This window comes from Bos taurus, chromosome 19 (assembly GCF_002263795.3).
Source record: "Bos taurus isolate L1 Dominette 01449 registration number 42190680 breed Hereford chromosome 19, ARS-UCD2.0, whole genome shotgun sequence".
Classification (NCBI taxonomy): domain Eukaryota; kingdom Metazoa; phylum Chordata; class Mammalia; order Artiodactyla; family Bovidae; genus Bos; species Bos taurus.
Window position 1 is genome coordinate 50,264,326 of NC_037346.1, and position 12,800 is coordinate 50,277,125.

The 12,800-nt window shown below is 52.6% G+C and overlaps 1 protein-coding gene across 1 annotated transcript in view; it reads left to right on the plus strand.

Annotated features, from left to right (window-relative positions):
* Nucleotides 1–12,800, plus strand: part of LOC100300442 (secreted and transmembrane protein 1A-like) — a 35,677-nt gene that overhangs the window by 19,181 nt on the left and 3,696 nt on the right. The window lies entirely within an intron of this gene.

The window sequence follows — 12,800 nt, forward strand, 5'->3', positions numbered from 1 at the left end:
ACACTCTCTCCCTCCCTCACCCCCACCCCAGGGGGCCCAGCCTCAGTGTGGACAGTCCCCTGGGGTTCCCATGAAGCCTGAACAGCCGGCTGGGCTCTGCTCTCAGCCTGTGGACCTCCCCCTCAGGCTGACTCTGGCACATTCCGGAAGTTGGGGACCTGAACCCTCAGGTGTGTGCTGACCAGCTGACGCCCAGGCTTCTGGACCTGTCCCCAGGGCACCTGCCCTCAGCCTCCTGCTCACAGCCCTCCTCGGGGCCCCTTGTGGGAAAACACCCAATTTTAAACTTTGACCCTCAGTCACTCTCAGACCTGGTGGCCTCTGGCCTGTATATTCTAGCCCTGGGCCTGGAAGCCTCTACCAGGAGAGGAGGTCAGAGTTCAAATGAGGATGCAGAGGAAGTAAGCACTGCCCCAGGGTTGGGGTGAAGAGTGGGAGGACAGGAGGGGCATCTGTGTTCCTGGAGTGTCCTGGCGCTGAGGGCCAATCTTCTCAGGCCAGGAGGATGGGAAGACCCTTGAACCCTCTGACACCTACTCAAGGCTGAGTGAGCCTCTGAACAGGGTGGCTTTGGGGGAGTGTTTTGGGGGGATGCAGTTGACTAAAAGAAAACCACACAGTGAGAGAGCTATGATGGAGTGAGAGAATCCATCCCAAGAGATGGGGGAGGCCAGTTCGTGGGGCTTCTGGCCAGGAGTACAGGTGAGCTTTCCTGGTGCTCTAGTGGTAAAGAACCCGCCTACCAGTGCAGGAACCGTACGAGACCTGGGTTCGATCTCTGGGTTAGGAAGATCCCCTGAGGAGGGCATGGCAACCCACCCCAGTATTCTTGCTTGGAGAATCCCATGGACAGAGGAGCCTGGCGGGGTACAGGCCATAGGGTCGCAGAGTCGGACACGACTGAAATGACTTGGCACATACAGATGGTCAAGGATATATCTGGGTGAAGGTGACTCTACTGCTTGCCACAGAGAACAGATATATCACAAGTTAAGGGTGAGGGTGCTTTTCTTTTGTGGGAAAACGCAAGCAGCTGGGGTCATTGAAATTCTTCCTGAGACACACATCTAACCATCTAAGGGGTTGCTTGTCCAGATACACAGAGTCCGTTAACGTCTCTAATTCCTGTCTGAGCACAGAAGTGCACTGTGAGTCCGGGGCTGCAGCAGATCAACCTTTGCAGAACTGAACAGTGAGCAAGACACTCTGTGCTGCTCTTTTGTGTGCAGGGTCAAGCCCAGCAGGCTGCAGCCCTCAGCTGAGTCACTCAGGGATGGCCCCTCAGCCTTGGTGACCATCCAGGAGCCCCTCCTCTTCTCCAGATGGTCTTGGAGTGACCTTCCACCCAGGAAAGGCAGCATGGTGGTGCCAGGGTCCCACAGCCCTCCCCTGGGAAAGGCCAGGGATGGGTCAGAAGGGGGAGATGATGGCCTTCAAAGGACCCAGGGTTTTGCACTTAGAGCCCGTGGGCATTTCAGCCTGGCCCCAGCCCTTCCACCCACTGCCCCGGGGCCTTGGGGAAGCCTGAGATAGCCAAGGAGGGATCATTCTACTGTCCCTTCTCCTCCCGTCAACCATGCTCTAACCTAATAAAAATTGCTGTTTATTCTTAAAGAACACAGTTTTCTCTGATTACTTGAGCACAGGACTGTTGTAGAAATTCTGGAGGAAAAAAAGCTGAAGAAGCTGTAAAAACCTGTAGTTCCCGGACTCAGACTTACTTCCTGATGACATTCTATGTTGGTCTAGCTTTTCTGGAAGTATATGTTTCCATGGATTCAAAAGGAAGGGGCTTCCCAGGTGGCACTAGAACCTGCCTGCCAATTCAGGAGCTACAAGCACATGCAGGCTTCCCGGATCGGGAAGATCTCCTGGAGGATCTCATGGAAACCCACTTCAGAATTCTTGCCTGGGAAGTCCCATGGACAGAGGAGCCTGGCAGGCTGCATGCCAGTGGGTCCCAAAGAGTCAGACGCCATTGAAACGACTTAGCATGCAGGCAGGTGCTCATTCAAAGGAAAAACAGGACGATGCTGTCTGCACAGATGGGGGTTTGGGCTGCCTGCTTCTGCTGATGCCCCGACAGTACTGTCAGATGTGCCCAGGCTTCACCACAGCCCCTCAGTCCATACAAGACACGTCCACACACAGGAGCTGTGTATGGCACCTGTAACTGATGCAGCTGTGGTCACAGGAGCGCCCCAACCAGATCCTCCGCTTCCCCACAGACCCTCAGGTGGTCCCAGGAGCACTGGCTCCTCCAGGCTCAGCGGCACTTCCAGGACCAGGGCCCCTCTCTGCCACACAACAGACCCCAGGGACCCTCCCCCTAGATGACCATTTTAAGCAGCCCCTGAAGAAGGTCTTTCCCAGCTCCTGCCTCCCCCAGGAACAGCTGAGGAGTCTCCCTCTGTCTGCAGTGCTCTTTCTGAGATGCCTCTCGGAAACTCCCGTGGAGGGAGGGCATGTCCCGGGATCAGAAGGAACCACATCTTGGGCCCTGGCCTGCCCTCTCTTTGGTCTGGGTTTCGAGTCTTCTCAGAGAAGCATCCTGATTCTCGGGTAATTCTGGGAATGGAGGCAGAAAGTTGAAAGGAGAGAGCAGACTCTGTGTGTGAAGGTTCCTCCACCACCTTCTCTGGGGGTCACGCGGGGTGACTGGGCCAAGAGAGAGCCGGAAGCTGGGGCATGTGGGCCACTCTCAGGCTCAGTGAGATGAAGGGAAGCCTCTTTGAAGGGCTCTAACTTTTATGTATGTTTTTGTAACTGCATGTCCTTCCCGGGCCTGCTGGTCCAGGGACTTCCCGGGATTGGGGCATAAGCCTCACCCTTCCTGGCACTGATTCCCACTCAGCCCTCCACAAATGTTTGTTAAATAAACAAGAGTTGATTTGGCAAAGAATTCACAATGTTAGAACAGAGTACTTTAAACAAATCAATAAATAACAACACAAAATCAACAAATCAACACAAAAATGGACTTATCCTGCCCCCCAAGTTCCCGTGCCAGGGATGCCTCTCACCTTACAGGTGAGGATGGTGTGGGGAGCAGGTTTGAACACCCCAAGTCATCTGGCACCCTGGCAGTTTCTGAGGGTGTTCCCCAGGGCCCAGAGCAGCCAGGCCAGTCCCCCAGGAAGGTCTGAGTCGGCTCAGGAACTCACATCTGGTATCCCCAGCTCCTATGCCTGCAGCCCCACCGGTGACTTTCCTGCCACAACCCTGGGTGATGCCAGGGAGCTTGTCACATTTGCACAGGACTTGCCTTCCGAGGTAAACACCCGACTGGGCCCCACCGGGGGCAGGACACCCACTCTGAGCTTAGAGGCATTAGAATAAGGGGGACTGTGCTCTTTGGGGACCAGGGGGAAGCTCAGGCTGGTAAGCCTGTTTGGAGGCAGGGGGACAGCAGCAGGATGGGTGTTTAACTGAGGAAAGTGGGCAGGCAGTGCCTCAGTCAGGGCCACCGAGGGATGGGGCCACTAACCCCCTCATGGCACTGTGCATCCTGTACATAAACGCACTGCTTGTGAGCACACCAGAGGATTCCCTCTCGGGATACCATCCCCGGAGACTTACTTTCTGTTTACCTCTTATTTCACTTCTATGCACAGTACATCATGCTAATTGCCGGGCTGGATGAAGCACAAGCTGGAGTCAAGACTGTTGGAAGAAATACCAACAACCTCATAGATGCAGACAATACCACTCTAAATGGCAGAAAGTGAAGAGGAACCAAAGAGCCTCCTGATGAGGGTGAAAGAGGAGAGTGAAAAAGCTGGCTTAAAACTCAATTTTCATAAAACTAAGACCATAGCATCTGATCCCATCACTTCATGGCAAAGAAAGGGAAAAAATGGAAGCAATGACAGATTTTCTGTTCTTGGGCTCCAAATTCACTGTTGATGGTGACTGCAGCCATGAAATTAAGACACTTGCTTCTTTCAGAAGGAAGGAAAGCTATGCCCAACCTACACAGCATGTTCAAAAGCAGAGACATCACTTGCTGACAAAGTTCCATATAGTCAAAACTATGTTTTTTTCAGTAGTCATGGACAGATGTGAGAGTTGGACCATAAAAAGCTGAGTGCTGAAGAATTGATGCTTTTGAATGGTGGTGCTGGAGAAGACTGTTGAGAGTCCCTTGGACAGCAAGGAGATCAAACCAGCCAATCCTAAAGGAAATCAACCCTGAATATTCACTGGAAGGACTAATGCTGAGCTGAAGCCCTAATACATTGGCCACCTGATGGGAAGAGCTGACTCACTGGAAAAGACCCTGATGCTGGGCAAGACTGAAGTCAAAGGAGGAGGCAGCAGAGGATGCGGTGTTTGGACAGCATCACTGACTCAATGGACACAAATCTGATCGAGCTCTGGGAAATGGTGAAGGATGGGGAATCTGGCATGCTGCTGCCCATGGGGGTCACAGAGTCAGACACAGCTTAGCAACCCAACAACAACAGCTTTTGTAAATGCTAGGCAATGAACAGGTTGTCAGGATGAGGGGGAAACAGTGCTCTAATGTTTAAATCACCTAGTGAGCCCTTCCCCTTCCAGGCAGAGCTGCCTTCCCCTGGCTACTGTGGCCACTGAATCTCCGTTCCTGTTGCCCCATCAGCAAGGTGACCTCAAGTACACTGACAGGGCTCGTCCCCAGAGGGGAGAGGAGAGCATCCAGTCGGTGGTGGCCTGCGCGCCAGGGTCTGGGCAGCTCGGAGGCATCAGGGACCCTGGAGGGAGCTGTGGGGACCACGTGGCTCAGCCAGACTGGCGGAGCCCGCCTCCTCCCTGACTCTGAGGGGCCACTGCAGGAGTTAGACCCTCAGGACCAAGTTACTCAATGCATGGTGGGGGCGGGGCCAGAGCCAGACCTACCTCATGATCCCTGAAGCAGCAACAAGCACCCCAGTTATAAGCACTTCCATAAGTACAGTGTCATACTATTTTGAAGAAAATAAAAGAACGTTCAGTTAAATGGAAAGGCATATCTGGGAATTGGTTGCGGAAGAATGAATACTGAAAATGTGATTCTTTCAAAAAATGAAGTGTAAAGACAAATAATTCCCAAGAGCACTGAAGGCTGGGGCAGCTGGGGACAAAATAACCCGATGTTGGAGGAATGCAGCCATTTCAGAAAGCAAACATCATGCTTCCGGGTGACTCCATCACAAAGAGAAATGCTAACAGGTCAAGAATTTTAGTCTTACATTTTAAAACATAAATATGTCTAAAACAAGAAAGTTCCCTGGTCTCTAGTGATAAGGATTTGGCACTTTCACTGTCATGGCCTGGGTCCATCACTATCTGAGGAATTGAGATCCAACAAGCCACATGGTACGGCCAGCTTGGCTGAAAACATTCTGGACCTGAGACTGAAAAGACTGTGACGTGAATGCTGACATCTGGACTGCAGGAGCCCTAGGGAGATCACTGAAAAGGAAGAGGAAGGATGTGCATTTCTTGGAGTTTAGAAAAAGAAGAAAAGGAAATGCAAGATTTTGGTTGGAAGGAGGATATAGGCACTAGGGTGAGGAAGTAAGTAAAACACTCCCCTCCCCTAACCAAGGGCTTCCCAGGTGGCTCAGTGGTAGAGAAGCTGCCTGACAAAGCAGGAGATGCAGGAGGCATGGGCTCAATGCCTGGATCAGGACGATCTGCTGGCCGAGGAAATGGCAACTGTCTCCAGTATTCCTGCCTGGAGAATCCCATGGACAGAAGAGCCTGGTGGGCTGCAGTCCACGGGGTCGCAAAACACCAGACACGACTCAGCAACTGAGCCCAGCACAGCACTCCTAACCAGAGACAAGAGGAAAAGTTTAAATCTTCCCCACAAGGACGATGTACATAGGAATGAGCACAAGCGGATTCTTCCTCAGCTGCTCTGGAAATAAGGCGACACTGGACCAGGGCTTTCGAAATATCAAGGAAACGAGAAGCCAGGATTCTGGGGCTGTGAACCCAGCCTCAAAGCTCACGAACACAAAGCCCTGTTTAAACACACCCTTAGGCCCATGAGCCCTTGGAGGGTCTGCACTCCGAGACCTGCCCTTCAGTGGGGGTGCCGAGTGTCTGAGATGCCAGCAGACATGTGTTCATGAACGTGGCCACATGCCTCGGGGAAGCTGCTCAACCAGAAAGAGAGAATACAAGTCTACACATGTCAGCATAGGATGGGTGAGGGCTGGTCCACAAGGATCCCACCCACACTAGCACTGTCTCTGTCCACCTGCGGAGGATTTGCCCAGCCTGGGTCCACAGCCTATGGGACCTCTCCCCTAGTGGCCACAGATACCTCTTTGCCCCTTACTCTGCTCTACACCCTGCCAGCAGGTCACTTTAGGTTCTAGTGGAAGGGGACAGTCCACATGGCACTCAGTTGGCACTGCGGACCTCTGGGCTTCCTCACCCCACCTCCAAACCATCAATAACCATGGGGTCTCCCTTCTCCATACACCTTCGAGGCTTCTGCTCCCTCATGGAAGGACCTTCAGACTCACTGTCCCCACCCCACTCCTGCCTTACAGGGGGCTTTATTGGAAGTGCAGGTCTGATGAGGGACGTCCTACACTGAACAGAGACAAACTCTTTCTCCTGCCCCCAACCCCTGCCACAGCATCCCTGCTGGGTCTCTCTCTCCCAGGCTCTCTCCTCGGGGGTGCGGGAACAGAGCCAGGCCCAGCCCTGCACGTGCCCCTTTGTCTCTGGTCACCCTTGGCTCATGACTCCGCTGCCCCAAGTGTGAGCTCCCAGGACACATGCTGCCCGCAGCTGAGGCTGCACACCTGCCCCTCTGCCACAAGGAAGACGGAGCTGGGAGGGTGTACGAAGGCAGGCTAGGCAGCGGGATGACGACAGCAGCCTTCCTCCGGGTCTGCAGGAAATCTGGGCGCTGCTGGCGAGAGCCTGGAAGCTAGCGAGGCTGGACGTGGACCAAGGACTCCGGGTTCAAGTCAACAGCAGCTGCTTGCCTCCAGCAATTTGAAAAAAATGGAGCCTGGAGTCGAACAAAGAACAAAGAGTTGAAACACCTCTGTCCTTCCCCGCCCTTGTGACTCTCACACATTGCCCTTATTCCCTACATTCAGAGTCTCAAAGAGAGACTTCTATCTTAGTGATTTTTATAAGCACCAAAACCATTTGTACAAGAGAAACATACACACCCCTGCAAGGACACTCCCGGGTTCCAGCACTTCTCTGAGGTCAGCACCTATTGGACTCTACCTTCTGGGAATGAGGGCACTCGGGTATGCCCCAGGGACACCTGTTTTGGCCACAGAGTGTCTCTATACCCAGCCTGCTAGGACCCTCCATGGAGAGGGAGCCGGGAAGAGGGGCTCCTTCTGCTCAAGGGCTAATGAAGGACAATTTATGGTTTAAACTCTTTACCACTTGCTCCTACTCACTCTCGCTCCTTATCCCTGCCTGTGTCCCCAGCATGATTTCTATCTAGGTGGACCCAACTTGCATTTCTGAAAGCTGGAATCAGGCTCTGATGATTCTCAATGGGCAGAGCTCAGCCCAGTGTCTGTGTGGGGGTGATACACACAGCAGGGGACAGGCAGGTCCCCAGATCCATGCAGGGGGGTGAACACACCCGGCTCCCCAAAGGAGGATCTATTCAGACGGAGCTTGAAAGGGGAGAACTCAAGAACTGGCTCTCCTGGAAAACTGCCCCCTACCGGTTTCTTTACAATGATCATCTAATGCCCTACACCTAATAAAAATATAATAAGGAATTCACTGTCAAGAAACTCATCTTTTCCCCTGAACTCAGGGCAGTTCCTGAAATTCAAGTTCAGTTCAGTTCAGTTCAGTTGCTCAGTTGTGTCTGACTCTTTGCGACCCCATGAACCGCATTTGCCAGGCCTCCCTGTCCATAACCAAGTCCCGGAGTCCACCCAATCCCATGTTCACTGTGTTGGTGATGCCATCCAAGCATCTCATCCTCTGTCGTCCCCTTCTCCACCTGCCTTCAATCTTTCCCAGTATCAGGGTCTTTTCAAATGAGTCAGCTCTCCACATCAGGTGGCCAAAGTATTGGAGTTTCAACTTCAACATCAGTCCCTCCAATGAACACCCAGGACTGATCTCCTTTAGGATGGACTGGTTGGATCTCCTTTGCATCCAAGGGACTTTCAAGAGTCTTGTCAACACCACAGTTAAAAGTATCAATTCTTCTCCACTCAGCCTTCTTTATAGTCCAACTCTCACATCCATACATGACTACTGGAAAAACCATAGCGTTGACTAGTCAGACCTTTCTTGTCAAAGTAATGTCTCTGCTTTTATGGGAAACTCGAGTGACTTCCCATAACTTGAGGTTTCCTTCCTGAATACGGGACCTGGCTATCAGACCTGAGGTGCATGGATTCTGAATCCTTCCCGCCTCCTCCTTTCCTGGCTCCGCCCTGGAATCATCATTTGGGTTGAATGTAGCCGCTCAGACCTGCGCACAGACAGGCTGCAGCTGCAGGCGTGGAGGAGCCGGTTACCGGTTACCGGGTCGCAGGTGAGAGCTGGAGGGATGGTGGCTGGGGCTCCTGGTGTAGGATCGCACTCAAATAGGGGCTGGGTTGATGGAGATGGAGCGCTGAGCTCCCAGGCTCTGTGCTCTGCCTCTCCGCTGAAGGAGGGAAAAAGACAAAGGCTTCCTGACCTGGTGGGGAACTGCGTCTCTGAGGGGCCGCTCCAAGCTTGACTCTGCCATTGTTGGGATGGGCAGAGAGTTGGCGTCTTGAGCTCCTGCATGTCCACCCATACGCACAAAACCTGCGTCCCAGACCACACCTGGGAACACCAGGACACCTGCTGTCCCGGACCACATCTAGGTTTAAACACTTTCACGTCCAGGCCAACGCTGCGACTCTCATACTTGTGCACACACACTCACTTTCATGCACGTATGCACTTGTGTGACCTCACAAGGGGCACACATGCACACTCAGCCCATTCTCTCATAAACACTCATTAAAACAGAGGAAACCTGGAGAGGGGCACTCCACTGACTCGTTCTATGCTCTCCTTTCATTTTTGGTTAAGCTGCAGCAGCAATCTAAATTCAATTCACCTCCCACTACTGGTGAATGATCTGCAATTTGAAAGCCAATTTCCACTCCCAGTGCCTGGGGAGCCAGAGCCCCTGGGAGGCCCTCATCGCCTGGGACTAAATAGTGAAGGTGGTGGGGAGGTGCCCCCTGAGGGTGCAACCAGCAGGTGCAAGGAGGGGAGGATTCTCAGAGCAAGTGCCTTGTGAAAGAGAGTGAGAAGTAGCCCAGCTGATGGGCTGGCAGGTACTGATGGCCCATGAGAGCCGCAATGGTTTACAGACTCAGCCCCCAGGCTTGCAGGAACTTATTACTGCCCAGTAGGGATCCGTCCAGAGTAGGCAATGACAACCCACTCCTGTAATCTTGCCTGGAAAATCCCAGGGATGGGGGAGCCTGGTGGGCTGCCGTCTATGGGGTCACACAGAGTGGACAAGACTAAAGCGACATAGCAGCAGCAGCAGCAGCAGTACCAGGGACCCTCCCTTCTGGCCATCCCAGCAGGGACAGGACACAGCAAAAGCTCCCAGGACTGAGGCATCCCTTCCCTCTGAGTCAGGGCTGGGGCTCCGATTCAGTGACTCCTGAAGGTGGTTGGTCGCCTCCCTCCACACTGTTGGTCAAAGGCCTGCCTGGACAGCAGGGTGCTCACCCTCCCATGTAAATATCCAGGTACATACACGTTACCACTGAGCCTTTGCGTGGGAAACCTGGTCCAGCTTCTCCTAGGTGCTGCAGGAATGGAGATCCCTGCCGACCGAGAACCCCTGTGCCCCTGGTCACCTGAATAGCCTCGAGCCACATACTTGCTGCCTCAGTTTCCCCAAGGTCCTGTGGCAGGACAAAGTGCTGGCAATGGGATGCACTTTCCAAGGTGTTCCACTGACTCCCAAATGTGATCAGGTCCCCAGTGACAGCACAAATCCCAGCTGTGTGCTCCAGCTTAACACATGGAGATACCAGCAGCTGTGACAGTGATCTGAGAGAATGGTGAATTGTTGCCTCACTTTTCCCAACTCCAGAAACCTCAGGGCCCCTCCAGCTCTTGCCCCATCATGCAGTCTTCCTGTAGCACCCCCCACCCTCTGCCTTCTCACCCCGCTCTTCCCCTGTTGTGCCCTGGCCTCTCTCTCTCCCATTTTCCTGTCCTTTGCAGCATGAGAGACAAGAGGAGGGACTCAGGCAGAGGAGTGGAAATGCCAGACTTAAAAACCCATCTGAATTTCAGATAACGAATCACTTTGAAATGTAAATATGTGGCAAATACTGCACAAAATATGCCTATATTTAAAAATAAGACAGCAGTGGAACCCCAGACTGATAAGTCTTGCCAAGGTGCCTGATGACAGGGGAGCTCCTCCCATCCCCAGTCTAGCTCCTCCAGCCCAGACCAGCTCCCCCCATCCCCATTCCAGCTCATCCATCCTCAGACCAGCCCCTGCATCCCAGTCCAACTCCTCCATCCTCAGACAGGACACTCCTTCCCAGTCCGGCTCATCCATCCCCAGTCCAGCTCTTTGCAGACACCCCTTCTGCACTCTATAAGGTGGAAAAGTCTGTGTCTCCAATGTACAGATTTGGTTTAGTTGAGACTGCTCTATGGTTTCAAGGATCTACCCCAACCTGGAGTTCTTCCCAGCTCCTAGGCTGTATCATCTGACAATGAGGAGCTAGGCCCAAGGTGGTTGGAGTTTGGGGGCAGAGACTGGTGGGAAGGGACCCTGGCATCCCTGTCCAGATTCTGGAACCATCCAGAGCCCTTCCCGGTGAGAACCTCAGGGAGCTCATGAAGTTGGACTGAGAGGTTCGTGTGTGTGAGGGCAGACCCCCGCCATGGCCTGGGGAAGGCTTGGGGAAAACTGGAGGTTTGAGGGCAGCGGAAAGAGCAGCAGGGAGTCCCCACGGGTGCCCATCTGGGAGCCTGTACTTCAGCAATCTTGGACAACACGACGGAAGATGGCCAGGGGTTACCTGTGCACAGGCCATATTCCCTCAGGAGGACTCCAAGTGGTGGTAGAAAGTCTGTGAGTGTCAGCACAGCTGCAGGGAAATATCCTTCCTTGTCTCTTCCAGCTTCTGGCGGCTCTGACATCCCTTGGCTTGTGGCCACATCCCTCCAGTCTGTGCCTCTGTCAGCTCCGGGCCTCTCCCTTGTCTGTTTCTGACAAATTTCTCTCTTTTTACAAGAAAGCCTGACACATTACACTGGGGCCCACACTGCTCTAATACAACTTCCTCTTTATTTATGGCTGCAAAGGCTCTATTTCCAAGTAAGGTCACCTTCACAGATTCTGGGTGGACATGTGTTTTGGGGCCACCTTTCACCCTTCCCTGATGGATCAGTGGTAAAGAAAGTGCCTGCCAATGCAGGAGAGGTGAGTTTGATCCCTGAGTCGGGAAGATCCCCTAGAGAAGGAAATGGCAACCCACTCCAATATTCTTGCAAGGGAATTCCCATGGACAGCAGAGCCTGGGCTCCAGTACATGGGGTTGCAAAGAGTCAGACACGGCTTAGCGACTAAAGAGCAGCATTCAGCCTTGTACATACAGTACAGAGGGCAAGAAGAGAGAGACAGTAGTGGGCTGTCTAACCTGATTCCACGTATGTAAAATCACATACATGTGTGTGCACAGAACACGTGTCTCTCAGGTGACGTCTTTCTTCCTCAACTACAAATGTTGTACTTATGTGAGAAAAGAAGGCTGTCCTTCTGACGGTAAATTAGGAATAGAAGCAAGTTTAGAAAATCAAGGGAAGCCAGAGACAGCAGCACCAGTCACAGGGGTCTGGGGGCTGAGACTGTCCCTCGCCATGTCATTCTCCTTGTTTGAGCCAGAGTCTCCTGGAGTCAGGACTGGGGCTGGTCACCAATGGCCCTCAGCTCCTGGAAGCGATTACATCCACACTTTCCTTTGCTCCTGGCCCTTCTGCCCAGTACCCAGCAAAGTGGAAAAGGAAAATCAGACACTGAATTCAAAACCAAAGGGTACCAAGTCCATGGCATTCTGGAAAAGGCAAAACTCTGGACACAGTAAAAAGATCGATGGTTGTCAGGAGCTGGGGGGAAGGATGAATGAATGGATGGAACACAGAGGATTTTCGGGCAGTGAAGCTACTTTTTGTTGTTGTTCAGTTGCTAAGTCACATCCCATTCTTTGTAATTCCATGGATTGTAACCTGCCAGGCTCCTCTGTCCTCCACTATCTCCTGAGTTTGCTCAAATTCATGTCCATTGAGTTGGTGATACTATCTAACCATCTCATCCTCTGTGTAGTACCTAATGGTAGCTACCTGTCATTATGAAAAGTGAAAGTGTTAGTTGCTCAGTCAGGTCTGAGTCTGTCCATGGAATTCCCTAGGATAGGCTACTGAAGTTGGTTGCCATTTCCTACTCCAGAGGATCTCCCTGACCCAGGACTGAACCCTCATCTCTTGTGTCTCCTGCATCGGCAGGCAGATTCTTTACCACTGTGCCGTCTGGGAAGCCCAAACGTCAGTTTTACTGGATGCCAAATCCCGAGATGAGCATTTGTTTCAAAGGAAGTGAAAGTTCAGCTTTCCAGACTGTAACTCACGAGTTCCACAGGAAGACTCTTGTTGTAGATAAAAGCAAATCTGGAGAGTGGACCAAATGTCCCCAAATGCCAATCCTCAGAATGCAAGAGTGGAAGAGGGGCTGGGAGCATCCAAGGTGGTCCTAGGCTGGTGTCAGGTTCAAGTGGCCACACGAGATTCTGTGTGTCATGACCATC